Raw genomic sequence first — 13,878 nt, 5'->3', positions numbered from 1 at the left:
ATTCCACGCGCCCAGGGCGCCCTGCTGGCCCGCACACCCAGGGGGCTCCATTATCCTGCACCTGGTGCAGTCCAGCCGCCAGGGGCGGGGCGAGCGGGAGAGGCTTGGGAGATTCTCTCCGTGGGCGGGGCACCTCACCCAGCCATTCAAGCTAACAATCAAGCGTTGGGGGAGGGGCGCACGCAGGGAGCCTAAAATACCTTCGGAAGCACAGCTGCGACCCAATCACTGAAATCAGCTTAACCCATAAAATCTGCGCACCCTCGGTTCTAATTGATAAGATCTCTCTCAGTTCAGCGATCCAAGACAAGAGGCGTGATATTTTTTAGTGCTTCTCGCTAAAGGGGCGGGGGCAACTTCTGATTGATAGAGCCTCCATATTCAGGGATAAACGCTAACAAGAAGGACTTGGCAGATAATAAGGTCTATACTACACTAGTCGTAAGCAGAGACTAGTGCCTCTTCTTCCCTGCAAAAACAGGCTACAAAGTGTGGAAAGCCTGGGTTGAGAGGTCCAACTAAATGATAGGCGCTGATCAGTCACCTTGACAACAATTGACTCCCACCCCCGCCTGATTACACTGGAGGCCCTGACTGTCAGAGCCTTTCCCAAAGCCTTGCACTGAGTGGGGATAGAGTGGGGATTTCCCAGCTCTTTGAGCCTCTTACTCCCCAGGCAGAAGCAGTTGCAGCCTTATAGCTGGATCACCAGGCTGCTAATTCAGAAAGGGGGGACTAGGAGAGAGAATCCAGGAAAGCAAACTCTCTCATCGTTGGACCCTGCAAACGCCAATAAGCCTTTACTTCCAGCAAGACTAAAGCCAATTATATGACATTGCCATAGAATCCCATCAACTGCAAATCCCTACCTAAGAGTGACACAGGGGCAGAGCCTGGGGTACAGAGTCACCGACTAGGAAGAGGGAGGGAAAAGAAAAAGGAAGAAGTTAACCTCTCAAAATCAAGAAAAACCCACAGACTTTACAACTTGATCCACTAATTTTTTTTTGTTGTTGTTGTTGTTTGTTTCTTCTTTTTGCCTTTATTTCCTCCACCTCGGTCCTTCTATTCTCTGCCCATCTTATGCTTCCCCTTTCTTGAACTACACTACCCATGAGTGTTGCATTTTATTTTTCTTCTTCATCCTCACCCTTCTTTAAGGTTATACTCCAAAACACTTAACTCTCACTCTCTCCTCTTTTGTTTTTTTTTTTTTTGTCTTGCTTTATTTTGTTTTTTTCTCCTCCTATTTTATTTCTTCCTTCGTTTTTCTCTTTTTCTTATTTTTTCCTTTCTATTCGTTTTTTCTTTTCTCATTTTACTTTCCTCCTATATAATCCTCAATCACGAACAAATTAGTTAATTTGGGACTCAAGGCTTTTTTATGGCTTTATTTCTCTTTTTTGATTTTGTTTTTATTTTTTTTTCTCTTGTTTGTTTATTTTTGTGGCATTTTGGGTCCTCCCAACCCAAGATCTCCATTGTATTTAGTCTTCGCTCCACTTAATACAACAGATTTTTACTTATTATTTTTATTTTTTTTTCTTTATTATTCTTTTTTGGTTCTTTTTTCTGATTCCCTCTTATCCCTCTCATTATATCTCTTAGTTGACCATCACTTACAAGCAAATCATCTTATGCTTGTCTAAGATTTTCTTCCTTTTTTTTTTTTTTGCATTTAGTAGGTCCCTACTCCCTTTATTTTGCCCCTTGAAGTCTTCACCCCAAATTAGGCCCTCCATTATAGGCACGATATTTCCCTGAGGAGGGGAGAGGAGGGAAAGAGAAGAGAGAAAAAAAGGGGGAAATAATAAATTATTACTGTTTTTTTTTGTGGGGTGTTTTACCCTTTTTTTTTTTCTTTTTACTCTTTATTAATTCTAATTAGTGCTATCAATAAGACCACCCTCAGATGCCGATAAGAAAGAGCAAATCGAATATTATGGATACAAAAGAAAGAGAGGTAACACAAATAGATGTGGAAAAATCTATGGAGAAAAGACTTAACATATTGGAAGCCTTGGAGCTAAATGACAGAGAATTTAAACTAGAAATCTTAAAAATACTCAGAGATATACAAGAAAACACAGAAAGGCAATATAGGGAGATATGAAAACAACTCAATGAACACAAAGAATATATTACCAAGGAAATTGAAACTATAAAAACAAATCAAACAGAAATGAAAAACTCAATTCACGAGCTGAAAAACGAGGTAACAAGCTTAGCTAACAGAACAGCCCAGATTGAAGATAGGATTAGTGAAATAGAAGACAAACAACTTGAGGCACAACAGAGAGAAGAAGAAAGAGACTCAAAAATAATAAAAAATGAGAAAGCCCTACAGGAATTGTCTGACTCCATCAGAAAGAATAACATAAGAATAATAGGTATATCAGAGGGAGAAGAGAAAGAAAATGGAATGGAGAATATACTCAAACAAATAATAGACGAGAACTTCCCAAGCCTGTGGAAGGAACTAAAGCCTCAAATTCAAGAAGCAAACAGAACACCAAGTTTTCTTAACCCCAACAAACCCACTCCAAGGCACATCATAATAAAGATGACACAAACCAATGACAAAGAAAAAATTCTCAAGGCAGCCAGGGAAAAGAAGAGTACAACATATAAAGGAAGGCCTATTAGATTATCATCAGATTTCTCAGCAGAAACTCTACAAGCTAGAAGAGAGTGGACCCCAATATTTAAAGCCCTGAAAGAGAGGAACTTTCAGCCAAGAATACTATACCCATCAAAGCTATCCTTCAAGTATGAAGGAGATATAAAAACATTTACAAATACAGAAAAGATGAGAGAATTTATCAACAGAAAGCCCCCACTCCAGGAAATACTAAGGGGGGTTTCCCAACCAGATTCAAAGAACAAAAGAAAACAACACCACAAGTAACAGCTCCACCAAGAACACAATAAAACCAAACTTAAACTGTGACAACAAAGGAAAAAAAGGGGGGAGAGGATGGAGATTAACAGTAGCAAAGGATGATGAAGTGCAGAAATACTTATAAGATAGGGTACTACAATGAATATGGTAGGTACCCTTTTCATTACTTAATGGTAACCAACCTTAAAAAAAACCACCACAAAAACACTTGACTTAAAAAAGGTAGCAACAGAGGAAAGAAGTATGGAACACAAACAAACAAAAACAAATGATAGAAAAACAAAAGAGAAGAATCAAACTAGATACAAAACTAACAGAAAGCAATTTATAAAATGGCAGTAGGGAACCCACAAGTGTCAATAATTACACTAAATGTAAATGGATTAAACTTACCAATAAAAAGACACAGAGTAGCAGAATGGATTAAAAAAGAAAATCCAACTATATGCTGCCTACAAGAAACACATCTAAGCAACAAGGATAAAAACAAATTCAAAGTGAAAGGCTGGAAAACAATACTCCAAGCAAACAACACCCAAAAAAAAGCAGGTGTAGCAATACTCATATCTAATAATGCTGACTACAAGACAGAAAAAGTACTCAGAGACAAAAATGGTCATTTCATAATGATTAAGGGGAAGTTGAATCAAGAAGACATAACAATCCTTAATATATATGCACCAAACCAAGGAGCACCAAAATATATAAGACAGCTACTTATTGACCTTAAAACAAAAACTAACAAAAATACAATCATACTTGGAGACCTCAATACACCGCTGACGGCTCTAGATCGGTCATCCAAACAGAGAATCAATAAAGATATAGTGGCCTTAAACGAAATACTAGAACACCTGGATATGATAGACATCTACAGGACACTTCATCCCAAAGCAACAGAGTATACATTTTTCTCTAGTGTACATGGAACATTCTCAAGAATTGACCATATGTTGGGCCACAAAGACAATATCAGCAAATTTAGAAAAATTGAAATTGTACCAAGCATATTTTCTGATCATAAAGCCTTGAAACTAGAATTCAACTGCAAAAAAGAGGGGGAAAAACCCACAAAAATGTGGAAACTAAACAACATACTTCTAAAAAATGAATGGGTCAAAGAAGAAATAAGCGCAGAGATCAAAAGATATATACAGAGAAATGAAAATGAAAATACGACATATCAGAATCTCTGGGATGCAGCAAAAGCAGTAATAAGAGGAAAGTTCATATCACTTCAGGCCTATATGAACAAACAAGAGAGAGCTGAAGTAAACCACTTAACTTCACACCTTAAGGAACTAGAAAAAGAAGAACAAAGACAACCCAAAACCAGCCGAAGAAAGGAGATAATAAAAATCAGAGCAGAAATAAATGAAATAGAGAACAGAAAAACTATAGAAAAAATCAATAAAACAAGGAGCTGGTTCTTTGAAAAGATCAACAAAATTGACAAACCCTTGGCAAGACTCACCAAGGAAAAAAGGCACAGGACTCAAATAAATAAAATTCAAAATGAAAGAGGAGAGATCACCACAGACATCATAGAAATACAAAGAATTATTGTAGAATACTATGAAAAATTATATGCCACCAAATACAACAATCTAGAAGAAATGGATAAATTCCTAGAACAATACAACCTTCCTAGACTGAGTCATGAAGAAGCAGAAAGCCTAAACAGACCAATCAGCAGGGAGGAAATAGAAAAAACTATTAAAAATCTCCCCAAAAATAAAAGTCCAAGCCCAGACGGTTATACTAGTGAATTCTATCAAACATTCAAAGAAGACTTGGTTCCTATTCTACTCAAAGTCTTCCAAAAAATTGAAGATGAAGCAATACTTCCAAACACATTTTATGAGGCCAACATAACCCTCATACCAAAACCTGGCAAGGATGGCACAAAGAAAGAAAACTACAGACCAATATCTCTAATGAATACAGATGCTAAAATACTAAACAAAATACTGGCAAACCGAATACAACAACATATTAAAAAAATAATACATCATGATCAAGTGGGATTCATCCCAGAATCTCAAGGATGGTTCAACATACGCAAAACGGTTAACGTAATACACCATATCAACAAAACAAAGAACAAAAACCACATGATCTTATCAATAGATGCAGAAAAGGCTTTTGATAAAATACAACACAATTTTATGTTTAAGACTCTCAACAAAATGGGTATAGAAGGAAAATATCTCAACATGATAAAGGCCATATATCATAAACCATCAGCCAACATCCTATTAAACGGCATAAAACTGAGGACTTTCTACCTTAAATCAGGAACAAGACAGGGTTGTCCACTCTCTCCACTCTTATTCAACGTGGTGCTAGAAGTTCTGGCCAGAGCAATCAGACAAGACAAAGAAATAAAAGGCATCCATATCGGAAAAGAAGAAGTAAAGCTATCACTTTTTGCTGATGATATGATCCTATACATCGAAAACCCGAAGGACTCCACAAAAAGATTATTAGAAACAATAAACCAATACAGTAAGGTCGCAGGATACAAAATTAACATACAAAAGTCCATAGCCTTTCTATATGCCAACGATGAAATATTAGAAAACGAACTCAAAAAAATAATCCCCTTCACGATTGCAACAAAAAAAATAAAGTACCTAGGAATAAACATAACAAAGAACGTAAAGGACCTATATAATGAAAATTACAAAGCATTGTTAAGGGAAATCGAAAAAGATACAATGAGATAGAAAAATATTCCTTGTTCTTGGATAGGAAGAATAAATATAATCAAAATGGCCATATTACCCAAAGCAATATACAAATTTAATGCAATTCCCATCAAAATCCCTATGAGATTTTTTAAAGAAATGGAACAAAAAATCATCAGATTTATATGGAACTATAAAAAACCCCGAATAGCCAAAACAATCCTAAGGAAAAAGAATGAAGCTGGGGGCATTACAATACCTGACTTTAAACTATATTATAGGGCCACGATAATCAAAACAGCATGGTATTGGCAAAAAAAAATAGACACTCAGACCAATGGAACAGAATAGAAAGCCCAGAAATAAAACCACATATATATGGTCAAATAATCTTTGATAAAGGGGCCAACAACACACAATGGAGAAAAGAAAGCCTCTTCAACAAATGGCGTTGGGAAAACTGGAAAGCCACATGCAAAAGTATGAAACTCGACTACAGCCTGTCCCCGTGTACTAAAATTAATTCAAAATGGATCAAAGACCTAAATATAAGACCTGAAACAATAAAGTACATAGAAGAAGACATAGGTACTAAAATCATGGACCTGGGTTTTAAAGAACATTTTATGAACTTGACTCCAATGGCAAGAGAAGTGAAGGCAAAGATAAATGAATGGGACTACATCAGAATTAAAAGTTTTTGCTCAGCAAGAGAAACTGATATCAAAATAAACAGACAGCCAACTATATGGGAACTGATATTTTCAAACGACAGCTCAGATAAGGGCCTAATATCCAAAATTTACAAAGAACTCATAAAACTCAACAACAAACAAACAAACAATCCAATAAAAAAATGGGAAGAGGACATGAACAGACACTTCTCCCAGGAAGAGATACAAATAGCCAACAGATATATGAAAAGATGCTCAGCTTCATTAGTTATTAGAGAAATGCAAATCAAAACTACAATGAGATACCACCTCACTCCTTTTAGATTAGCTATTATCAACAAGACGGGTAATAGCAAATGTTGGAGGGGCTGTGGAGAAAAAGGAACCCTCATTCACTGTTGGTGGGACTGTAAAGTAGTGCAACCATTATGGAGGAAAGTATGGTGGTTCCTCAAAAAACTGCAAATAGAACTACCTTATGACCCAGCAATCCCTCTACTGGGTATATACCCCAAAACCTCAGAAACATTGATATGTGAAGACACATGTAGCCCCATGTTCATTGCAGCACTGTTCACAGTGGCCAAGACATGGAAACAACCAAAAAGCCCTTCAATAGAAGACTGGATAAAGAAGATGTGGCACATATACACTATGGAATACTACTCAGCCATAAGAAATTATGACATCAGATCATTTACAGCAAAATGGTGGGATCTTGATAACATTATAAGGAGTGAAATAAGCAAATCAGAAAAAAACAAGAACTACATGATTCCATACATTGGTGGAACATAAAAATGAGACTAAGAGACATGGACAAGAGTGTGGTGGTTACCAAGGGTGGGGTGGGGGAGGGAGGACATGGGAGGGAGGGAGGGAGAGAGTTAGGGGGAGGGGGAGGGGCACAGAGAACTAGATAGAGGGTGGCGGAGGACAATCTGACTTTGGGCGAGGGGTTTGCAACATAATTTGATGACAAAATAACCTAGACATGTTTTCTTTGAATATATGTACCCTGATTTATTAATGTCATCCCATTACCATTAATAAAAATTTATTAAAAAAAAAAGAAAAGAAATAATATGTACATTTATTATCAATATCACCCCATTAAATTTAATTTTTTAAATAAAGATTTTAAGAAAAAATAAAATAATAGAAAAAAGGTAAATATTCTCTTAGATATTATCAAATTTGTAATAAAGAGCTGGAGGTGGGAGAAACAGAATATAATTTTATTTTTTCAATCTGAAAGTTTGTTTTTTGTTATAAAGAATATTGTATGAAGACTGAAAAATTTTGTCTACTATATTTCTGCAAAATTAATTATAAAGAGCATGTGTTTTATTTATATTTTTATAACTCATGGCCATGCAATTATATACTATAATTCTGGGGGGTTTTTTCCAGAAATTTTGGGTTTTTTTAATTTTTTTTATTAGCCAGGTGGCAGAATATAAAATTAATATTCAGAAATCAGTGGCATTTTGCCTGACCTGTGGTGGCACAGTGAACAGAGCGTTGACCTGGAACACTGTGGTCCCCAGTTTGAAAACTCAGGATTGCCTGGTCAAGACACATATGGGAGTTGATGCTCTCTGCTTCTTCCCTGTTTCTCTCTCACTTCTCACTCTTTCTCTCTCTCCTCTCTAAAATGAATAAATAAAATCCTAAAAAATATATATATTCAAAAAAATCAGTGGCATTTTTATACACCAATAATAAACTGTGAGAAAGAGAAATTAACAAAACAGCCTCCTTCACTATTGCAACAACAACAACAAAATGTAGGTAGGAGCAAATTTAATCAAAGAAGTAAAAGACCTGTACTTGAGAAATTAAAAAACATTGAAAAAAGAAATCAAGAAAGATATAAAAAACTGGAAGCATATACCATGTTCAGGACAGGAAGAACAGACATCATTAAAATGTCTATACAACCCAAAGCAATGTATAGATTCAATGCAATTCCTATTAAAATACCAATGTCATACTTCACAGATCTAGAACAAATATTCCAAAAATTTATATGGAACCAACAAAGAAACTGGAAAGCCTCAGCAATATTGAAAATGAAGAATAAAGTGGGAGGTATCACACTTCCTGATACAAGTTATACCACAAGGCCATTGTAATCAAAACAACTTAGTATTGCCATGAGAACAGGCATACAGATCAATGAAACCGAACAGAGTACCCAGAAATTAACCCACATCTTTATGTTCAATTGACATTTGACAAAGAAGGCAAGAGTATACACTGGAGTAAAGACAGTCTCTTTAATAAATGATGTTGAGAAAACGGGACAAGTACATGGAAAAAAATAAAAGTAGACCACCAACTTACACCATTCACAAAAACAAACTCAAAATTGATAAAAGACCTAAATGTGAGTCATGAAATCATAAAAGTCTTGGAAGAAAACAGGCAATAAACTCCAATATCTCTTGTTGCAATATTTTTGCCTATATATCTCTGCAGGCAAGTAAAATAAAGGACAAAATAAATAAATGGAACTATATCAAACTAAAAAGCTTTGCACAGCAAAAGACACTATTAACAAAATAAAGGGACAACTCACTCAGTGGATATATTTGTCAATACAGCTGATAAGAGGTTAATAACCAAAATTTATAAAGAACTTCTAAAACTCAACACCAGGACAGTAAACAATCCAATCAAAAAGTGGACAAGGAAATTGAGTAGACAATTCTACAAAGAGGACATACAGATGGATAACAGGCATATAAAAAATGTTCAATGTCATTATTAATCAGAGAAATGCAAATTAAAATCACAATGAGATACTACCTCACACCTGTCAGAATGGTGCTCATGAACAAATTAACACAACAAGGGCTGGTGAGAGTGTGGAGAAAAGGGAACCCTCCTGCACTGCAGGTGGGAATGCAGAATTGTGGAGCTACAGTGAAAAAAAAATATGACATTTCTTCAAAACATTAAAAATGAATCTGCCTTTTGAGTCAGCTATACCACTCTTTGGAATATATCCTAAGAATCCCAAAACACTAATTCAAAAGAAGCTATGCACCCCCATGTTTATTGCAGCATTATTTACAATAGCCAAGTTCTGGAAACAGTCCAAGTTTTCACCAGGGGACTAGTGGATAAAAAAGCTGTGGTACATATACACAATGGAATATTATGCGACCATGAAAAAAAAAGAAAATCTATATTTTGCATTAGCGTGGATGAACCTGGAGATTATTATGCTAAGTGAAATAAGCCAGGTAGAGAAAGACAAATATATTATCTCACTTATATATGGGATCAAATCTATCCATATATGGTGAACTGAGGAACAGAGTAGAGGGAGAGGCAGGGTCACAGCTGTCTGAGGGAAGAGGGATGAGGGGATAGGATCAGAGAAAGTGAAGAGAATAGCCAAATTACATAGACATAACACATAGATACAGATAACAGTACAGCAAATTCCAGAGGGAAAGGGAGGGTGACCATGGGGGTGTAATGGGTGGCATGTTGTTGGGGGTAAGAATGTTATATTAAGTGGGACACTAGAATCTATGTTAACACAATAAATGTAAAAATTTAACAAAAAAATTTTAAACCTTCAGAAGCAGTAAAAGTGATAAACAATGGAAGAAAGTGATATAAATTATATATTCTTTCAAGTTTTCAGAACGTTTGATGGATTGCTAATCAGAGTAGGGGTTAATATCTTTTACTTTTTAATTCTTTTCTAAGTTAATATTTTCTCATTTTGAGTTTTAAAATCAAGAAATTTATTCCACATTGGATAAATTACTAGCTATATATTTTTAGGAAGCTATGCAATGTTTTTAAACCTTAATTTTTCTGTCTGTATAATAGATACAAAAATATGGCATCCATTGGTGACAGATCAAAAAAAAATTATGTTTAAACACTTTGAATTACTATAAAATTTAATCAGCAAATATTAACAATAACTACCTTTATTGGAGAAAGGTATGTGTCAATTCACAAAGAAAGAAGAAAAATAATGTTGGTTAAATTCTATTCGTAAATCATGTAGCAAGTCTAAAAACATAGACCAATGAACTTTGAGGAATAATCCAATATTGGCAGAAACATGAATTAGATAATTTAATATGTATTTTTAACTTGATTCACATGGTTATGTAAGTAATAAACTTATTTCTTATAAGATTAGGCCGAAAACATGCCAGATAAAAAAAAACAATTGTTTGAAACATTGGGAAAATTTAATTTAAAAGAAAATTATTTGAGACACATTGTAATATGTATTGTAAAACAAACAAAAATGTATTTTTTTTACTTTTCTAGTCTAATATTACCAGAGGTTAGGTTTACAAAACAAAGGTATCGAATTACCTAAGACTGTCGATGTAGTTTGAAGAGCTAAATAAAAGTGTAGAAGTAGAATTCATAACTGGCCCCTGGAGTCCTCTTATTAAGGTCAGGTGATCAAAAGAAATTACAGTGTTTCCAAACCTGCAAAACCATGGAGCTAAGAAGATGGACCTGGCACCACCTGGTGCACATTCAGTCCCAGAAACCTAAGATGAATCTGGGAAAAACCAAGAGTGCATAACTGTTGTTAAACTAATTACTTCATAATTACTTTTCTTTTAATTTTATATGTAGGAAAGAATTTAGCATGTAAAACTTCATAACATTATTCTACAGAGAAAGGAGGGAAAATGGGGAGGGAGGGAGAGGAGGGAAGGAGGAGAAAAAGAAAAAACAAATATATATATATATATATATATTTGTTTTATATATATATATTTATATATATATATATATAAACTTTTTCATGTTTATATTTCCAGAAGATAATGTAGTTAAATTTGAGACATCAAGAATACTTCTTAAAATTGTACTTATGAGGGGGGGGGGGGAAGCTGCAAATTTTGTGAACAGTTGTGTTTCATTTGATCCCTTAGGCCTGAGTCTCTATTAGAATTCAAAATGATCAATTAAAATAACATTTCCCACCCTTCTTTCCTTCCTAAGAGACTGCTTCTATGCCTCTCTTTACAAACACACTTCTGGAAGAATGAAGATCAGGCTATCCCCAGCAAGAAGGGAATTTTCTTCTGGAAGTGACTGGCTCCTGCTGTTGTATCGGAACAGCGAGATAAAACATCTTGCCACACAATCAATTAGCCAAATTTAGAAATTAGGAGTCTTTAATTAGCCGGCTATGCGGACCGGATGGAAACCTAAGTCATTCAAATCAATGCAGCCCCAACTGCATTTTGGAGTTAGGTTTTATAGGGAGAATTACATACTGATTGAAGAATGGGGAGGGAAGAAAACATAACAGTAAAACAAAGCAGTGAAATAAGCTTTCTTACAATGTTTATCTACAGGGTTAACTCAGGGAGAAACATTCTGAGAACACCTGCTACTTCGCAAAGCTAGTCCAAGGCCACAGTCTGGGAAACCAGCCTCAAGGCCAATAGGGAGTAACTTACTTTCAGGAAAAGTAAGTTCTGCTAAAATTTTTTTTTGTTTTAGAGAAAGTAAGTTTGCCGAAAATTATTCATGTTTAAGAGTCTTTCTTTTCTACACTTCACTGCCTGCAGACCTGGGGACTGACCCAGGTGCTCCCGCTCTCCTGCCTTGCTGGTACGATTCTGTTGTGCAAAGACTTTACAAGGCAACCATTTAAGAAAGAAGAAAGAAGAACGTAATTAGACTGTTGAGTCCTTTTCTATGAAAGGGAAAACAACATCTGGCCAAAACATAATTTAAAACATGATACTGTAAGATTTCTCTGTCTTCTATAGTGCCTGCTGCATGGTTACCTCAGATTGAAGAGACAAATATTTATTCCGACTCTTTTGAGACTTCTGCCTCATAAATGTGGGTTTAAATTGAGCTACATATATTAAGATTTAACACATGAGAAAGTTTCAATTTTCTTTTTCTTGGGGGGGTAATCAATATCTCTTTTCTTATGATTACTGTCCCCCATCGGGGAACTTGAGGATTTTATTTTAATTTGACTGTAGAACATTCCTATTTAATTTTACACAACAGTGTGATAAAATTGCCCATGTGTAGCCCTGACAAGTTGGCTCAGTGGTAGAGCATCGGCCTAGCATGTGGAAGTCCCAGTTCAATTCCTGGCCAGGCCACACAGGAGAAGCACCCACCTGCTTCTCCACCCTTCCCCCTTTCCTTTCTCTCTCTCGCTCTCTCTTCCCTTCCCATAGCCAAGGCTTCATTGGAGCCCGGGCACCATGGCCTCCACCTCAGGTGCTAAAATGGATCTGGTTGCAATGGAGCAATGCCCCAGATGGGCAGAGCATCTCCCCCTCCTGGGCATGCTGAGTGGATCCTGGTTGGACATATGCAGGAGTCTGTCTCTCTGCCTCCCTGCTTCTCACAAAGTATTGCCTATGTGTTTCAAAAATTAATGTGCGGTATCTAATCTGCACATTAGATTAGGAAAGTCCTTTCAAACTTCAAGAAACATTCTTAAAGAAGGAATGAGGGACCAAATTTCACTTTGAATTACCAAAAATATGTTAAAGTAGAAGTTGAATATTATCCTGGAAAAATATACACAGAACTTAATCAAAATAAAGAATAAAGAGTTTTTAAGAGTAAAATAGGCCAATATATCAATAGAAAAGTAGTAAAGATGTAAACTGATAATTATAATTAAATAGTATTCATTCTCATTTTCAAAGGTGAAAAATAGCCTGACCTGTGGTGGTGCAGTGGATAAAGCGTCGACCTGGAAATGCTGAGGTCGCCGGTTTGAAACCCTGGGCTTGCCTGGTCAAGGCACATATGGGAGTTGATGCTTCCAGCTCTTCCCCCCTTCTCTCTCTCTCCTCTCTCTCCCTCTCTGTCTCTCTCTCTCCCTCTCTCTCTCCTCTCTAAAAAATGAATAAATAAATAAAAAAAATCAAAGATGAAAAATAATTCAACCTGAAAATAAAATATTCTTTGTTATCCACTAAGCAGTCAAATGTAAAATAATTGAATGACTAGTGATTCTGAGAATAAATCAACACATAAACACATGAGTGCACAATCAAAAACACTAAAAGAATTTCTAGAAAAACCATTCAGAAGTGTACAATTTAACCTCCTTACTGCATTTGACTTTAAGAGGTAAGGCAGAAACAGAAGGGATGTAACCAAAGTGGACTTAGTCTTGTCTGTAATGTGTTAATTTCATTCTTCCTTTTCCTGTTGTTCTATTTTAAGAAGACACTCTTATAGTACTCACATGATTAAAAATTGACCAAAAAACTATGCAAAAAACATACATTATGATGGCATACATAACTGCGAACTTAGTTATAAAACAGGGGTCCCCAAACTTTTTACACAGGGGGCCAGTTCACTATCCCTCAGACCGTTAGAGGGCTGGACTTAAAAAAAAACTATGAACAAATCCCTATACACACTGCACATATCTCATTTTAAAGTAAAAAAACAAAATGGGAACAAATACAATATTGAAAATAAAGAATAAGTAAATTTAAATCAACAATCTGACCAGTATTTCAACGGGAACTATGTTCCTCTCACTGACCACCAATGAAAGAGGTACCTCTTCTGGAAGTGCAGCGGGGGCCAGATAAATGGCCTCAGGGGG

This window comes from Saccopteryx bilineata, chromosome 1, assembly GCF_036850765.1.
Source record: "Saccopteryx bilineata isolate mSacBil1 chromosome 1, mSacBil1_pri_phased_curated, whole genome shotgun sequence".
Classification (NCBI taxonomy): Eukaryota; Metazoa; Chordata; class Mammalia; order Chiroptera; family Emballonuridae; genus Saccopteryx; species Saccopteryx bilineata.
Note: the sequence above shows the minus strand (reverse complement) of the source record.